Source organism: Nanorana parkeri, unplaced genomic scaffold (genome assembly GCF_000935625.1).
Source record: "Nanorana parkeri isolate BGI_ZX_2015 unplaced genomic scaffold, ASM93562v1 scaffold25, whole genome shotgun sequence".
In the NCBI taxonomy this organism is placed as follows: domain Eukaryota; kingdom Metazoa; phylum Chordata; class Amphibia; order Anura; family Dicroglossidae; genus Nanorana; species Nanorana parkeri.
Genome location: NW_017306293.1, coordinates 3047871 through 3067028, shown reverse-complemented (window position 1 = coordinate 3067028; position 19158 = coordinate 3047871).

Genomic DNA, 19158 nt, shown 5'->3' with positions numbered 1-19158 from the left:
GTCAGTGGTGTATTTAGGTTTGGGGCTGCCCTAGGCAAGACAAAACTCGGGCGCCCCCCCCCCCCTGGATCTGTGGTGGGCTTTGCCAGCACAGTCCTCTTACCTTGCACGGCCTGACCTCTTTGGAAAACGTCCTCCTCATCCTTGGCGCCCGACACGAGCTCCGTCTTCGCCCCCCTGCCTCTTCCGTCTCAGGGGCTACTCGACACTAATATACACTCACAATAAGTTCCTATTCATATCTGTAGGTTGTAGGTGCGATTAGGGATTCCTGCATCAGAAACTTGCGTTTTACTGCATCAGGAATCCCTAATCTGGTGTTTACAAGTGGCAGCTGTCACCTATTCAAGTTAATGATCAGGTGATAGCAGCTCCATGTAAACGCCTGCACACCTCATATAATGGATGTGATATGATTACATGCGGTTAGAAGACACTCTCCCTGAATGCACAATCGATGCGTCCATTGAGAGTTATTGATTCCTAACCGAATGTAATAATATCACGTATCATTACATGCGGTGTGCAGGCGTTTACATGCAACTACTGTCACCTGATCAGTGCGGGTACCGATATTTTTTTTCCGGTACTCGCAGATACCAAATACCGATACCGGAAGTCCCATTAAGGAAGTAAAGACTCGCCACCTGGCTTCCCGATTAGCAAGGAAGCCGTCGCCATGCTTCTCGTCACTAGGTGACGCCCAAAATAAAATTGGTACTCGCCCAAATACTCGGCATCATTACCGATACTGGTGTCGGTATCAGTGCATCCCTAGAAATAAGGAATGCAAAGAATACAAAGCTGGCAATTATCTAGAAGTATGTGTTTGTAGGTTGTCATTACTAAACATTTCTAAAGGTGTGTTTGTTGTTACTTTAAAGATATGGGTAAAGGTCCACTTTAATAGTTTTGACTCCTTCTTCGAATAATTCCTTTTAGATGAACTGTATATTTTAGGTCTCACAAAGATACAGTATTTATCCCAGTGTGTACAAGGCAGCATATCTAAATCCAAAAACAAAAATGGAATATATTGCAGCTTACCAGTCCTAAGATATGGTGACTGTATTAGTAAGATTGTAAGATTATTTTCCCTTATTTCCACCTGGTCATTCTGCCATGAGCATACTTCCAGTCCTAGGATGACAACACTCACTCACCCCTCTGTTTCAGGACAACAGAAGCAAGATAGGATTACAGAACCCGACCCCTCTCCTATTGTCCATAACATAGAGTGGCATGCTTCTGTAGTCTTTAAAGAAAGACAAGAATACTGCTATTGATAGCAATCAGCACAGGCAGGAACTCGCACACAGAACAAATGTACCAGCATTTTCACTGGATGAATGACCTATGATTTCTTTCTTATAAAATAGACCCCTTGAAGTCCATGTATAGCCAAAAAAAATTGGGAATGATTAAAACTTCTGTCAACTTGTTATTGTTGCCTGTGTCTTTGATATGTAGAATCTATCTCGATGCCTCACCAGTGACAAGCAAGTGAGGGAAAGGGAGGCTCCTACTTATCTCCTCCCTTCTCCCTCCCTCCTCCACACATAGCTCAGTGATCGGGCTGGGGGCGGGCAGGGGGAATGCCTCACCTTGTTTGCAGCTCTTGGGGATTGGAGGTGCAAACAAGACCCCACCACTGAAATTCACAGAACTAAAGCACAGCTTCATTAACTAATATCTGTCTATACAGTTGGTCATCTCATCCTTTCCCTACAGCACTTTTAATACACCGTCCTATTAGCATAGTAAAAAAAAAGTTAGGCATAAACTAGTTAAGCCTATTCTCCCTGATAATATCTGTCCTGCCACTGGCCAATGATTGGTCCCTTATTGGTCCTTGTCAGCCATGGTGTAATGGCCATGGTTCAAAGGCCAGGCAAAAATATTTATGGTCTGAAAAAAAATTAGAGTTTTCAAACCAACTGGATTTACTAGGAAACCACTGTCGCAGCAAATCAGAACCTCATCCTGACTTCTAATATGGATGGTTGTTCAGCAGACAACTGTCTAAAAGGGAAATACTAGACATGTGCGATTCGTTTTGGAAAATTTGTTGCATTCGAATTTCCGAATAACAGAAATGGCGAATGAAAACGAATCCGAATTTCCAAAAACTAAATGTCAGACGAAATTCGTTAGCGGTAGTCTGTACGAAGTTTTGTTTGCGGACGAATTTTCGTTGCAGCAAAGTGACATTTTTAAAAAATATTTGTTTTTAAATGTTACTTTGCTGCAACAAAATGAACACGAAACTGAAACGAACATTCGTACGGACAGCTAATGAATTTCATCCGATTCCCGAAACGAATTGACTTTCGGAACCGAATCCCGAAAAAGAAATAACGCAAAATCCGAATCAAAACTAAACAAATTTTTTGCTGGTGCACATGTCTAGGAAATACCCCTCATTTTTAGAGATTTCCTTTCACCTCTGATTATGTCTCCAGGACAATACAGGGAATTCTCCCAAATGGGATAAAGACAGCAGAAAAACAAACCAACGCTATACAAAACTGAGTATTAAAGTCAAATCAAAATTAAAGTCTTCCTGATAGTTACAAGGAGGCTGCCATTGCTGGCGTCCTTCTGAAGAGACACTGGCCAACAACAGCTAAGCAGGGAGGGAAAGCCCGAGTAAAGTCCTTATCTGCTGTCTAAATGTCACTGATATTTCTATTTGCAATAAATGTGTATTCACTTTTATTATCTACAGTGATCAGATGTTGCAAAGTTAGACTTTGGTTTTGTTTTTGATATCTTCAGTTATATCCATAGCAACGGGAGTATTCAGTATTTTGCGAGAAGAAATACCTCACTCGAGACCTATAGAATTTCAGTTGTACTTTGTAGCGATAAAAGAAAATCATTATTATAATTGTGAGCATCTCCACCAAATAAACTCTGTGGGGTTGGTTAACCAACGGCAAATAGACTGTTCACTTTGCAAGGGAATTTCCCTTTCACTTAGTGAGTGAGGTACTCGTGGTGCATGTGATTGGGTATGCTTTGCACATGATTGTGTATTCTTTTACCACATTCACTAAGCTAAAGGAAAATTTCCTTGCATAGCGAACAGCCTATCTGCCTATCTGGTAAATTAACCCCTATATATACAAAATGAGGGATAAAAGAGAAAAGGAATAAAGAAACAGACACAATACATAAACAACTTTTTTCTTTAGCTTTGGATAGAGTAGATAAAGCCTAGAATGTCTGTTAGCTTTCTGTGTCCATGTTGGAGAGATTTTTCCTCACCTTTTCTTAAACTGGCCATACTTTGTGTGAATTTCACCTAGTGGGTGCCTTCTACCCCGTATCCGAAATGCAAAGGAGCCGAATGAAGGAGCCTTGGCAGACAGAGACGGCACCAATCAACTGTCAGAATACAAAGGACACAGTGGGAGATTTGTCTATTTAGTGGGTATGGGAGAATCTGTTTTTTTTTACAGCCCGTAGGCTAGTGTATGGCCACCTTTACTCTATCACCAGAACAAGACGTGAGTGGAGGTTTCACCAACAGCAACACAAATGGCAATATAAATCTTATTTTTCAGTAGCGTGAAGAAAGATTAGAATCTCTATCTTTCTATCTATTTTTATTGCAGTCTATGTCCCACTGCTGAGATTTTTCCTTCACTTCTCAGGTGGGCTGTGCAGAATCTGTGGTGGGCTCTGCAGGGTCTCTTTGTCTGCACCCATGCTGTCAGAGAAGTCCAGCAAGCAGTCATAGAACTGGCGCTGTGAGAGCCATTCCGCATGTGCGTGTGAAACGCTTTCGTGCTGGTATTGCTCGTAATCGCGCGCATGCGCACATACGCTGATGCACGCGGAACCTATGCGCATGTTTGACCACACAGCCCGCCATAGACCCCACACAGCCTACTATAGACCCCACACAGCCTACTATAGACCCCGCACAGCCTACTATAGACCCTGCACAGCCTACTATAGACCCCGCACAGCCCACTATAGAACCCACGCAGCTCACCATATACCCTGTACAGCCTACTTGAGAACCCAAACAGCCTTTACTGTCTACGCATAAGCATAGAATCTGCCATTGCTAATTTCTCATTCTGCACATACTAGTCCCCTGACTAATGTTGTAATTTCTGTGCTTTAAGTCACAAACCCAGAACATATATGGAGATAAGGACTTCTGACTTTACTCTGACTTTCCTAATCTGCATACTTGCTCCAATCAATGGCTTAGAAAGTATTAAAGACAAAGGGGTCACCATAAAAGCTAGGCAACTAGGTCATTTTAGAAGAAGGTCGGCAATGGCAGCCCCTATATTCCTCTAAACAAACTTTAATTTAATATATTGTACATTATCATGAAGAAATGATATCTTCTGCTTTTGGAAAGAGAACTATATTGAGGGACAACAGAACTTCCTTCTTCTCCAACAACTTTGCACGTAAATTGGATCATATTTCCAACAAAGCGTGGAGACAACTTAGCTTGTGGTTACCAAATGACAAAGTTCTCACATTTCATTTATTTTTTACAAAGAGACAACTTCCTGTAAACGTACACAAGAAGGTAAACAAAAAATCCCATTGCTGGAGCAAGTATAACATACAAAATGACATGTCAATGTTATTGATTGGATATAACCAGGGCAACAAGATACGTACACTTGATTTCATTTCTGAGAATGCACATACCCGTTTTTCCTTATCATGCATAAGATTTAGGCCAGGTTCACACTTGCACGATCTGTGACCATGCAGCAATCGTGCACAAAACCGCGTGGATTGCCGTTCGGTCACGTAGTCACACACCACCACTGATCGAGCTGATGGTGCCATTCTAAAAAAAAGCTGCACGTCGCAAAAAAAAAGGTACATATTCCTTTTTTCAGCAATTGCCACGCCGGGTGTAACCTCATTGAAATCAATAGGGGCGCATGGCAACCACTATGTGCACCCGCACACAATCGCATGTCCCGGGATCGCTTAGGTCTGCACCAGCCCTTACAACTAAAAAATGATATTTTTGTAAAGGAACATTCTATTAGATTTAACAGGAAAGAGAAGCGATAACAGGTATCCATTAGTAATTACAAATGACAGCACTTATATGGGACATCCTCAAACATTTTTGATATGGATGGAAACAACTAAGTACAGTATAAAGAAAGCATCACATCAAGAAAATCATCTTTAGCTGTCAATAGCCTAGGCTCTAGTAATGTAAACATCTTTAGGAACTGAAGGGCCTCAGACAATACTCTAATTAGACCTTAAAGCGTATTTCCACTTTTGCAGCATATTGTTATAACACCTACTTCATATTTGTTACATGTACCCATTCACATAAACTTTTTTTTAAAGAGTTGCAACTTACCTTTTTTTTAGATGTTACATAGTTAGTCAGGTGGAAAAAAGACACAAGTCCATTGAGTTCAACCTTTAGAGATAAAGAGAAAAAAAAAAAAGAAAAAGGAAAAGCCTAAACAGAACACTATGCCCACAGCTACCCCCTGTTGATCCAGAGGAAGGCAAAAAAAACCCTATAAAGCATGGTTCAATTTGCTCCAACAGGGGGGGAAAAATTCCTTCCTGATCCCATAAGGCAATCGGATATTCCCTGGATCAACAATCTCTGATGCTTAATATACCTATAAGAACTCAATATCCAGTAATATTCTGTGCATTTAGGAATACATCCAGATGTTTTTTAAAACAATGAACTGAGCTAGCTAGAACTAGCTCCCTGGGGGAGTCTATTCCACAGTTTCACAGCTCTAACTGTGAATAATCCTTTCTATAGGCAAAGGTTAAACCTCTTTTCCTCCAGACGCAAAGAGTGCCCCCTTGTCCTTTGCAGTGACCTTAACGTGAATAATTTGGCACCAAGCTCTTTATATGGACCATTTATGTGTTATGTGTGTATACATAGTGATCATGTCCCCCCTTAATCACCTCTTCTCCAGAGAGAACAAATTCAGGTCAGCTGATCTTTCATCATGGCTGACCTCCTCCATGCCTCTTATGAGTTTAGTCGCCCTTCGCTGCACTTTCTCCAGTTCCACAACATCCTTTTTGTAAACTGGTGCCCAAAACTGAACTGCATATGCCAGATGAGGTCTTACTAATGCTTTATACAGGGTCAGAATCATGTCTCTCTCTCTGGAGTCTATATGTTCTTTGTGCTAACTCCAGGACTGAAACATCCTGCTGAGTTTTCACTGTTGGGGGGTGGGGGGGAGTTACGTTTCATATATTTAACCCTGTCTGTGCTAGGTTTTCATTATCACTTGTAAACTAGATGAGCAGGACTGTCTGTTCTAACAAAGAGTTAAAGCCTTGAAGACATTGTCAAGGTTATTCACAAAAAGGTGAAACGTTTGGAGAAGGCAGGAGAAGTGAACAATCTAGGACAACATAGCTGATTTGGAAAAATTCTCCAGTTCAGCTCACTTTCCAGTTCAGCTATGCTGTCCTAGATTGTTCACTTTGCCTGCCTTCTCCAAACTCTTCACCCTTTTGTGAATAACCCTGTGTATGATAATGAAGGGGAGTTCAGTCTGTCCTTAGTCTTTCTGTTAGGACATACAGAGTTTCCTGTTACTTAAATTAAAAAGGCCTGCTAAATAGAGACATCTAAAACATAAGAATGTTTTTATTATTATTATTTTTTAGTATGCTAAATAGGAACACATAACAAGCATGTAGTGGGATTTTCACAAGTTTGACTGCAAAAGTGTAAGCATAGTTTTGCACGCACACACGTTTAAACCTCATTTGTTCATTGGGTATTGCAATTTGAAGAGAACAAATCTCAGCCGCTTCACTGATAATTGGAAGCAAGACCTAAACATTATTTGGAGAAGAGGAGATCCTTATTGATAGACATAAGACAATGCTGGGTAACAGCCTGACTTCAAGGTCTGGCAAATATATTTTATCTTCATCCATATACACTCGCATGTATCAATCGAGCATACTTGAGGCAGAAAACTGAAACAACTGCGGCTCCTGGGCACAGCACGTACAGGCATATGTTATGCTGTATGCAAATACGCCTATATTTGCTCCCAAACACACCAGTGTGCATGAGACCAAATGCTCGCCCCATTACTGATAAATGAAATGCAACTCTTGTTTCAAACACATTTGTATCACAGTTCAGCAAGAATGTATTCACTTTGTAAATGCATTGATATCTGTGCAGCTGTTCCAGCAATGATTTATTCGAAGTAATAATATTGTGATAGCTAATGATTACAAAGAATCATTTTGCCACTTGTGCATATGAAGCCCTGTTCTGGTTTTATGAGCAGCATCTACACAAGGCTGTAATGAAATATAATAGCTTGCCATAAATTTCTACTGTGTTTCTCATACATGTGAATTAATCATTAGCAATGTTATCACACAGATTTCCAATGGCTGGCATTTGCCTTACTCATTTTATGACTGATAATAAGCATTTTATTGTAATCGTGGGCTCATTTTACTATGTTACATTTTTAAGGTAAAAAAAATCATGCATTATTTAACTCTTGAGTATTCAATTCACTAAACTTGTTTTTTCAAAACAAGGATTATTTATCTCAAAAGTAAGGCTATATTTTTTTATTTTTTTTTTAGATGGTACGTAATTTCCACTGAAAAAAAAGGCACATGGGCACAGTCATTTTCACCCATAACATTAAAAAGCAGCCAAGGCGTAATAAACTGTCCCATTCCCGCCTCCAGGATGGCATTTTTCTCTGTATCCTCCTTTGGATGAACCTATATGTCAGCAATGTGTTCTCAGTATTTCCATTGCCTCAAATTGGAGGCTTTGAACACTTTCACACAATATATACACCAGTGCACCAACCCGTCAACCAAAACACATAGTCCCACAGGGCTGGACCCCCCTCCCAGCTCCTTCCCACAGGGACTATGTGTTTTGGTTGATGGGTTGGTGCACTGGTGTATATATTTCCAACACTTTTTCTGTACTTTTATCACTTTTGTTTGCCTGATGAAGGGACCGGACAGGTTCCGAAACGTTGCCACGCATGGTGATATGACCTGTGAGAAGGAATAAAAGGATTTCGTTTTGAAGAAAACCTGGAGTGCTGGTGACCATCTTTCTGTTTTGCAAGTATTTGGCGTCGCCATCTGCGTCCACTTCAGCACCACCCCACATTGTATGGGGTTTCTCGGTCAGGAGTGCGGTGGGACTCTCTATTTGACTAGAAAATATATATGACTGTTGCTTGTTTACTAAAATGATTCAAAACAATTATTGAACTGGTAAATGTCAAGAAAATGTTCAACATGATAGAAAATTGTTTTTGAGTATTGTTACAATTGACATCATGTTAAGATGACAGTGCAAGAACTCCTATCAACCAATAAGACTTTACTTTGCTGAAGTCAGATAAGTACAAGCTGGATTCTGTTCGGTTGAACGGGTTACTTTACATTGCATTTAGGGCCCAAACTGATGACCATACTGTGCTGTGCAACGCATTAATTTGAATCGGCTGGTAACGCAGGTGCATTGAAGGTGTTTTGGATTAGAGTGTTGGGGTGTCATTCAAGATAAATTGCACCTTACTGTGGCATAGGCATTGTCGCACATTATGTTAACACATAGGTGTGATGCCAACCTTGGGTTTTGCTCTGTACACTATTCTTTATCACACACACTGCCCTATGCATGTGTTTATTCACATGCAGATGGTGGGTGCAGCAGGGTTGGTTTTAATTTTTTTAATTGTATTTTACTTAATTGTTTTTCTTTTACTTTGGAAAAAGTGTTATTTTTAATTATCATTTATTTTATTATTTTTTACTTTATCGCCTTTTAATTTTTCCATTTTTATGTATTAACATTTTTAATAATTTTTTCAATTTTTATGTATTTACATTTGTAATTGTTATTTTATTTTGACTTTTTTTTCACTTGACTTTATTGCTATCACACAGGGGATAGCTTTTGGAGGTGACAGGTTCTCTTTATTGACCCTGCCACCTCCAAAATAGGAGTTCAAGCACAGCACTGTGCTCGTTCTCCTGTGACAGAAAGGCTGCATTCCTGTGTCGCTACCCACATGAGGCAGAGCAAATAAGCGTTCTCTGCTCTGCTCCATGCCAGGGGCGGAACTGCTGGCGGTGCAGTCGGTGCGGCCGCCCCAGGGCCTGAGATCTGGTCCCGAGCGTTCCGGTTATTGTAGGCAGAGCGGGGGCCCCATAAGAACGGCTGCCGCAGCGGCGATCGCTCTTCTCAGCTCTCTCCTCTGAGTCTGCTAGGGAGAAGGCACGAGGAGTCTGCTGGGGGCTTCAACATAAGAGATGCTTGAAATATGGCTACACCCCCACCACCACCACCTGGAGAGAAAGAGGGCAGAGCACCTGAATCACATCTGTGTGCACTGTAAGTTCTTGTTCTTTCAGAATCACATCTGCTGACCTCTGCACTCTGCGTCACACCCTGACCTCTGCACTCTGCGTCACACCCTGACCTCTGCACTCTGCGTCACACCGCTGACCTCTGCACTCTGCGTCACACCGCTGACCTCTGCAGCTAGGAAATTCAATTTTTCAAATTGATTCAGTTGTGTTAGGTCCTGTGCTGAAGCCTTCTGTGGAACCACCTGGAACCAGCTTACAGTGATTTTGCCGCCTGCACATCTCCCCTCCTGAGACCCTCTATACACCCCCTGAGGCCCTCCGCACCCCTCCTGAGACCCTCTGCGCAAGACATCAGGCCGGCATTCCAGAGCAGAGAGGCAGAACAGGGTATGTACCAAATTCATATACAGTAATACCTTGGTTTACAAGCATAATTCGTTCCGGCAGCATGCTTGTAATCCAAAGCGCTTGTATATCAAAGCGAATTTCCTCATTGGAAATAATGGAAATTCAGATGATTCGTTCCACAAACCAAAAATATTCATATAAAATGTATTACAATACTGTACTGTAATATAATACTGTACAAAATATAAAGAAAAATAAGCCGATTACCGGTACCTTAGTGGCCGGTGTGAGGGGGACAAGAGAGAGGAGGATTATTGTGTAGGACAACTTTCACTATCACTAGCGGAATCACTGATATCTCTTGACTCAATGGAATCTTTTTCATTTCGTGAAACCTTAACAAGGAATCTATTCAATGCGACATTGCATTGTCATTAAAGAGACTCATCGCTCGCACTGCTACAGCCTTATTCGGGTGGTGCTTTTCTAAAAAATGTTGCTCTTATTGCAAGACATTGCTTGTATATCAAGGCAAACTTTTTCAGAAATGTTTGCTTGTCTTGCAAAACACTCTCAAACCAAGTTACTTGTAAACCAAGGTATTACTGTACTATTATTCTGCATTGCTTTATAATGTATTTTTGGGATTTGTAGTCCTCTATAGATGACGGCATTCTGCATTTGAATGTAAGCTCCTCTGTACAGAGACTGGCTCAGTGTTCTCTGTACAGTACTTGTATAGTATATGTCAGAGCTATATGACTGTAAAATAATAGTGTGTGACTGTGGGGGGACATTAGAGTGTAAGCTCCCTTAGTGCAGAGAGAGTTGGGGGCCAGTGAGATCCAGTTCCGGCACCTCCCCCTTGGGAGCAGGAAGGGGGGGGCCGAGAAAAAAATCTGGCACCAGGGCCCTTTGTTCCTTAGGTCTGCCACTGTTCCGTGCTCTCTAATCTGAACTAATTTGCCATGGTCCTGGGTCCCCCACAAGAGCGGGGGCCCCCGAAGACCACGTCAGAAATGAAGCCAGCGGGCAGCGAGAGAGGCAGCCGGGAGCGCTATTGGAGGCCATTCCTCTTTACAAAACTACTTCAGCTGAGATATATTTGTAGGATGTCTGATGTGAATGGCACTCTTGAAGGTCATTTCACAGCCTTTCTGTGGTCTAAAGTCTAAGGTCTGGGCTTTGGCTGGACCACTCCAAAAGGTGCATTTTCTTTTTCTAAAGCCAGTCTGCAATGACTTTACTTAGATGCTTAAGGTCATTGTCCTGCTGCATCACCCAACTTCTACTAAGCTTCAGCTAGCAGACAGCCACTCTGACAATATCCTGTAGGATATTTTGGTACACTTAGGAAACCCAAATCATGATGTTCCCTCTACCATACTTCACTGTTGGGATGATGTTTTGATGTTGGTAAGCTGTGCCCTCCTTCCTACTAAATTCTAGTCTATTTAACCTAATTTATGAACAATATTACATAGCAACATAAATCTGGCGAAAAGTGTGTTAAATATATTCCGAGCAAGTTCAAACACACGCAATTGCTATGATAAATTCCCCCCATTGTCTCTATGTGACCTCAGAAGAATGTAGAATGCAGATGGGAAACCGAAAGTAAAAAAAAAATATAATTCATACACATGACGTGTGATGTGTAGTTTGCTACTAAGCAGCAGAGCAGGTAAGATCTTAGACAATCACTCCTTTTATTTTCTTTCATTAGGCATATTGGCAGCACAGTGACTTAGTGGTTAGCACTTCTAACTTGAAGCACTGGGGTCCTCAGTTTGAATCCGGCTCAGGACACTATCTGTAAGTTTGCATGTTCTCCCTGTGCTTGTGTGGGTTTCCTCTGGGAATGTATAAAATATACCCTACAAATTAAGGATGTTAAGATACCAAGTACAGTACTCGGTACAACTACTGGTACATGTAGAGATATTTATATATTAGGTTCCTAAACGAGACACTTAATTAATATCTATCTACTTTGATCACATAGGACAGTGGTCCCCAACCCCCGGACCTGCACTTTGTATTAAAATATAAACAATCAACGCCCCCCCCCCCTAAGCGGGCCACGGTAAAATTATTAAACGTTGACCGGTCCGCTGCGATAAAAAGGTTGGGGAGCACTGTTCTATAGGGTAGAGTAACATCCCGAAGAAGTAAAAAACAAGAAGCAGCCTCAAAAAACCTGCTAGAGCATATAGAAAGAACAAAACAAAAAAACTAAAAAAAGTGTGTGTGTGGGGGGCGACGACAAGTAGGAAAGATCATAGAAGGGAGAAGTAATCCAAGCTGGAAGAGAAAGGGAAGTCGTACCTTACTGTCCAGTGCCCACTAAAAGCCCCAAGTATATGCCGAAAAAGCTACACATTTTTATTCATACTGTAACATAGAAGATCCCCAGCACAGCGTCAAATGTGCATGATGATTGCTTTTTAAAGTGTCTTTCCACTTTCGCCGCCAATTTGGGATAATACCCATTTTATATTTGTTACATGTCCCCATTCACATTGCGTAAGCTAAAAAAATTTAAACATTTTTAAAGAGGGGGCTCTGAGGGGTTTGTTAACTCTTTCTGTACTGTGCTGGCTCATTGATTTTTTCTTTATTTAAGTTCAAAGAGCACAAGAGACCATGAAGAACAGTCAAACTAAATAACATACAGTTTGTCAAACGGTAGATAGCCTTGTCACTCAAGCTCTCTGTCAGTTTTTGCATTAATAAATTAACCTTTCAATGAAAAACTAGTGGAGGAGAAGGAGCCGTCTAGAGAAGTAGAACAAGGGAGAAGGCAGAAGGAGCTGGAAGAGGACAGAGGTAGCGAAGGCAAAAAGAGAGATCGATCACGATCACGATCACAACAGATGCAATGCGTTCCGCTGTTCTATCGAAAACTCCAACTCTACTCTAGCTCTACTCGGCCAAACCTCTTACTTCTAACTAAACCGAAAGTCAGGTCGTTGTAGACTTTCGATACAACACTGGCCCGATTCTGGCCAGAACACACTGCATCGCATTGCAGCCGGCTCACTTTTTTGTGGGGCAGAAGGGGGCATGGCGGTCCATTGAAGTGAATGGCACCGTAGCCACGCCCTCCGGCCGCAATGCGATCGGCCGCACTGGATCGCAAGGCACATTATGCCTGCGGTCCTGTCCAATCAAAATAGTGCTTGCAGCATTTTGAGGCACAGGCTAAAGATAATCTGAGGACTCAATTAACCTGATCCAAGAATACCAGGTAGTAATAAATTGATGTTGCTTATCATAAAGCAAAGCCATCAGATCTTCCATCAGTCTGGTTTCCTTTACTCTGTGTATCCACATTGCCAGAGATGGGGGAGCAGTTTGCTTCCACATCGCTGGAATACATGCCCTAGCAGCGTTAATAAAGTGGATTAACAGAGAGTTTTTATAGGACATTATAGAGGAGGAATTAAGATGAAGAAGGAAGGTAGCTGGTTCAAAAGCATATGTCAGTTATTTTGTGGATAAGGTCTCCAATCTGGACCCTGAAAGGACATATACGGGGGCAATCCCAAAACACATAAAGAAGCTGACCAATATTTTCATGACAACGCCAACACAAGTTAGAGGACTCAGGAAACATCTTGTGCAGGACCGTTAGAACCCTATACCACCTGGTAAGTATTTTATATCCAGTCTCCTGTATTCTGTTAGAGATAGAGGATGTATGTGCAAAATACAAGATATGGCCTGATTGCTGTAGGGTAAATGTCACTCCTAAATCTCATTCCCAATGTTGTAAAAAGGGAAGCGTGGAAATAGCAGAGGTGGCACAAAAGTTGCCAGTCATAAATGGAAAGTAGGTGTCTCACTGGTCATGCCTCCAGACTGTAATGCAGTGTAGCAATTCGGATGAATCTCAGCTGCGGAGGCTATACAGGTGTAGGGGGTTCCCTAGGGTACGGCGTCAGGGTCGAGCTCCAGGCGTCACTCCCAGAGTCTTAAGCGGAGAGTTTGGAGCTCTACCATCATATGCCGCAAATTAATCAATAGGAGTAAGGGGTAGCACACTATGGGTTCGCAATAGTATAGCGTACCCTGCGCAGCAAACAAATTGTAGGTAACAGTAATTTGAAACGAAAATCACTACTTCCCCTTTAAGAAGTAAGAGTCCACTGTTATTGAGGCAACAGTAATGCAAAAGGTAATTAGGGTCCAGTAACAGTTATGGGCAGGAATCTTCCTAGCAGACACTACACCATAAATACTTGCTGTTTGTAGGGTTATTCAATAGGGTGATCCTCTCAGTCCTTGGTTCTTTAGTCCAGCAGCAGGGAGCAGGCTGTCAGCTGGCGTTTCTGAATGAATAATAGAACGCCATACTGACCTGGCTTCCTGCTATTTAAGAGGATGTGAAGGGGAGGAGCCGGTGACGTTTTCCACGCTGGAACGCATCGGCGATGTTACTTCCGGGTTGCGGCTGCGTTCCACCCTGGAACGCAAGCCGCGATCGTACAGTGTCCTTTGCGGCTGTGTTCCATAGGGGGATGCATACCGCGATCCTTACACAGACACATTTTTCCCAATTGCGTCAAAGGTCTCAAAATATCAGTCTCATGTTTTAAAGACTTCACAAAATGATGAATTTGTAAAGCCCCCCAATATTCTAAGGCAGGATCTGTCATTGCCGTCATTGCTGAATTTGAGCTATAGATTTCCATTGCGAATTTGCCATAAAGTGAACGGCAGACGTTTGATTAGAGGTAACCAAGGCTTGGGAACCCCTCTCTGGAACCGCATATACCCCGCAGAAAGGGGTATATGCGGTTCCAGAGAGGGGTTCCCAATGACAGGCAAGGTGAAGACAAAGGAGACGGGCTAGGAGAGGACAGGGTTGTTCCCGCTATTCTCATAGTGGCTCTTGTGATAGGATTAGTTCAGCACCGTAACGGCATCTTTGGAAATAACCATGGAATACCATGGAGAGGTAGGCAACATGTAGCTTGTTCCAAGCCCACCCACAACTTATTATCTGCATTACAGCATCAATCCACCAGTCTTGTAAGATTTGCAGCCTTATAGTATAGTATCGGGTCGGGAAAACCTATCCCCCCTACCCCTGAAATCTTAGACCTTGTCAAAATCCTACTTCTGATCCGAGATAGCATTTGTGTAAGAAAAGTTGTAGGGATGGCTATAGGCAGAGTCTAGAACAAGTACAAACACAGGGGGAGAATTGGCATTTTCAAGATGCTATTAAGCACAAACCAGGTAAAGACTATACAATTCAAACTATTGAGATCGGTCTGGATTACTTTTCATCAGAGGAGGAAAATTGAGGGTAAAGATTTTCTAGAGATCAGCACACCTAAATATTTTATGTATGAAGTAGCCCATTTAAAAAAGGAAAATTTCACTGGATCTGAGGGAGCCTTGCATCAGGAATGGAGATATTTAAGGTTTCAGATTTAGAAAAATTAAGTATGCTCCCTGTATTTAACCAATTTGGCCATCAAGTTTGGCAAAGACGTTTCAGGTTGAGCAGTAGTGGTAGGACAATAGGATAATGAGGATTACTGAGCCTGAGAATATTATCTGCCCTAAAATGCGTTTCCTGTATAATTGCTACATGTGAGTGATCCCTCCACAGGTCTCCTAAAACTTGTGTGCTCTTTTTTCAGGTAAATTGAGACCTCGAACATTGAGTGTCGTTATGTTAAGTGTTGCCATAGTCACGTCGTAACACTATCAAACTAAGTACAAAGGTGAGAAAGGCGTCTCCCAACCCAGAGGCCGAGTATGAAGGCAAGCAAACAAAGGGGGAGTGGGGTAAATAGTATAGCCAAAGGGGGAGAAAGAGAAATAGAAAGTCAAGGAGAAAAATATTCAAGTAGAACCTGTGTGGGGTGGGAACACACCAGACCCCCACGGGAGGAAAAGACAAGCAGGCAAATTAACCTATAACACCCTCCACACGGGAAGGGGGGTGGGGGTAGGGCGGAGCAATCGATACGGGGAGAGTGACCAAACACAGCAGTTGAGTGAGGTGCACCATAGGGGAAAATGCAGTCAAAATAAAGTTGCCCTCCTGATCTCAACCCATATCAGAAGAGAAAATGTAGACTATCGTGAACATATAACTCAAAGCTAACCCAATCACGTCAATCATCTTGTAAAGGGGATCATCCCAAAGTACTTTGCTTAAAGACCCATTAGGTAGGAGGCAGAATTGTACAGCCCGAGTAACAGTTTAACTATACAAGCAACTATAGCAAAAAGACACGTCTGCCAACCTGTGTGATCATTTATTCATGGCTGATGAGGCCCATATACCAGGGACATCTGGGGTGTACCCAAAGGTAGAGAGTCCATGATGTTCATTTAGAACAACTTCATATCAATTCCATATGGGATGCACTGAAAAGCCAGGAAGATGCTGTACACACAGAACAATTTCCCGCTACAACAAACGAGAAAAATAATAACAAATTGCATCAACAAGACTCTGCACTCCTGTTATCATTCAGGAGACCCATTGTAGATAGCCACCCTGGGTTCAGCAGCTGAGATATAGGTACCATTGTCCAGGGAGATCAAAAGACATGTGAAACATCCCTGTGTAAGGAAAAAATAGTAAGTTATGGAAAAGTGCCCACATTATTATTATATTATAATTATACAGGATTTATTTAGCGTACAGTTTGCGCAGCGTTTTACAATATAAGGAAGACATTACAATCACAATACAATTCAAGACAAGATGGTAAGGAGGGCTCTGCCGGTGAGGGCTTACAATCTATAAGGGAGGGGCAAGTGATACATGAGGAGGTAGCTGTGTGGGGATGATTGTTTGAGAAAGTGATAGTTCAGTGGTTAGGTTGAGGTGGGATAGGCTTCCCTGAAGAGATGAGTATTAAGGGATCGCCTACAGGCAGTTAGTGTTGGAGATAGATGGACAGGTTGGGGTAGAGAGTTCCATAGGATGGGGGAGACTCTAGTGAAGTCCTGGAGGTGAGCATGGGAGGAGTTGATGAGGGAGCTGAAAAGCAGGAGGTCTAGAGAAGAGCGGAGGGGATGGTTAGGGTGATACTTTGAGACCATGTTTGAGATATAGCCGGGAGCAGAGTTGTGGATGGCTTTGTAAGTAGGTGTTAATATTTTGAATGTTATCCTTTGGGCTATTGGAAGACAGTGTAGGGATTGGCAGAGGGGGGTTGCAGACACTGAGCGGTTGGTTAGGTGAATGAGTCCAGCAGCTGCATTCATGATAGTTTGAAGGGGAGATAGCCTGTGTAGAGGTAGGCCAATGAGGAGGGAGTTACAATAGTCAAGACGAGATATAACAAGTGAGTGGATGAGTAATTTTGCGGTTTTATTGTTGAGGAAGGGGCATATTTTGGAGATATTACGAAGGTGAAGGTGGCAGGATTTGGATAGTGATTGGATGTGGGGAAGAAAGGTGAGGTCCGAGTCAACGATGACACCTAGGACCTTGGCATGGGGGAGGGCTGGATAGTTGTGTTAACAATCTCAAGGGAAAAGTTGGGGGAAGTTGCACGAGCAGGAGGAAATATCATGAGCTCAGTTTGGTTGAAAGGTTGAGTTTTAAGAAGTGTTGCGACATCCAGACTGATATGTCAGTTAGTAGATTAGTGTCACATCGATGACAAGCCATACTATACCAGTCCAGTGGTGCCGGTTGGGCTGACAGATAGCAGACCCCATTGAAGTGGGTCCCAGAGTACGGAAACAGAAAGTAATTCATGGGATGGGGGGGGTGGGGGGCTGGGGCTGCAGAGTCAAACGATATCCACAGGGCATGGCTGAAAAGTGGGAGGACATTGAGGGTGCCAGTCATGCAGTCCACTTAAACAACTAGAAAAAACTAATGTGTAGCTTAAGGCACTACATCACCCTGTGGAGCAATCAGCTTTCTGGAACCTCAGGGTCAGAGGAAACAGCTGTCTCAGTCGAGCCCACAAGGCCGAGATCGACAATGCCATTGGGGTCTAGGAGATGGGACAAGGGCTGGGCGGCTCTCATGCAACAACTCCAACCAGTCTGATGATTGCATGATATTACGGTAGTACAAACCCAAAATTTCAGTAAAAATACACTAAAGTTAAAGTGACACTAAACTCAAGAGTAAAAACTGAAAAATGCATTCAAGTACCTTGACTATTAGCAAAAATAATTGATCAATGGTGTAGCGCTATAAGCCTCACGGTGTGGTTACCAAAAAAACAGTGTTGTGAAATGTTAAATGAATGAATAAATAAATGAATAAAAATTAAAAAATATATTGAATGTGTTGGTCTTCTCTCTAAACAACGTATCAATGTGTGATATATATCTGTGTGGATACTGTATAACAAAGTAAAAAATGTGAATCTCTCTTCAAAGAGAGTGGTATAACATAATAAACTGAGTGGTTAAAACGAATACATAATATAAGTGTGTGTGTTAAAAAACGGGAGTTTCTTCTTTTGACAAGCAGTTTCTTCGGTACCTCAAGCTTGGACGCATACCCTTTGTTTTACATCAGTTTAAAACATGTTTCTCGTGAATGAGATTTAATTGGACATTGCCATTGTTTATGATACACCATTAATTATAATCGGTTTATAATTATATATATTTCTAGATCATTTGTTTTATCATATTAGCAAAAATGTATCTCATTTGTTTAACACTTGTACTTCGGTAAGGTGGCTACTTTTGTTCCCCATGGTCCCTGTGCGTGTTTTAAAGTAGCTACAGCTCCAAGCTCACTCCCGGGATGGACTACAATCTCAAAACAAATGAGCTAACTAAAAGTGATTGTAGTCCATCATGGGAGTGAGTTTGGACTGGTGGCTACTTTGCAACACACATAGGGACCATGGGGAACAAAAGTAACCACCCTCCACAAGGAAGGACAGAGTCAGCACCAATTTAGTGATGATTTGAGGATCTACTGCCGAGTGATACACAAAAAAAAGATACATTTTTGTAAATAGTTAAAGGTACTTGAATGCATGTTTGAGATTAACTTAGTGTCACTTTCATTTTAGTGCACAGAAACACAATATAATACCCAATCTTTTACAAAATATAAAAGTTGAATTTGTGCCGAGGAAATAGACACCCAACATGCCAAGCTTAAAAATTGTGTGCGCCTGTGAAATGGCGAAAAATTGCAGTACCCCAAACTGTCCATAGGCGGCCCTTTAAAAACCTGTACAGGTCATGATTTTCGAGTTAACTGTGAATATCGGCCCTAGAATTATTGTTCTCACTCTGGTGTACGTGACAATACCCAAAATGTGTGGTGCAATTGTTGTTTCCATACCTAGACGCACCCAACGCCTGTTTGCGTTAGTATGTGCATGTACACAGGGACGGGGAGTTTAAAAATAATTTTTGGGGTGTTTTTAAATTTAATTGATTTAACTTTATTTTTTATTTTTACACAAC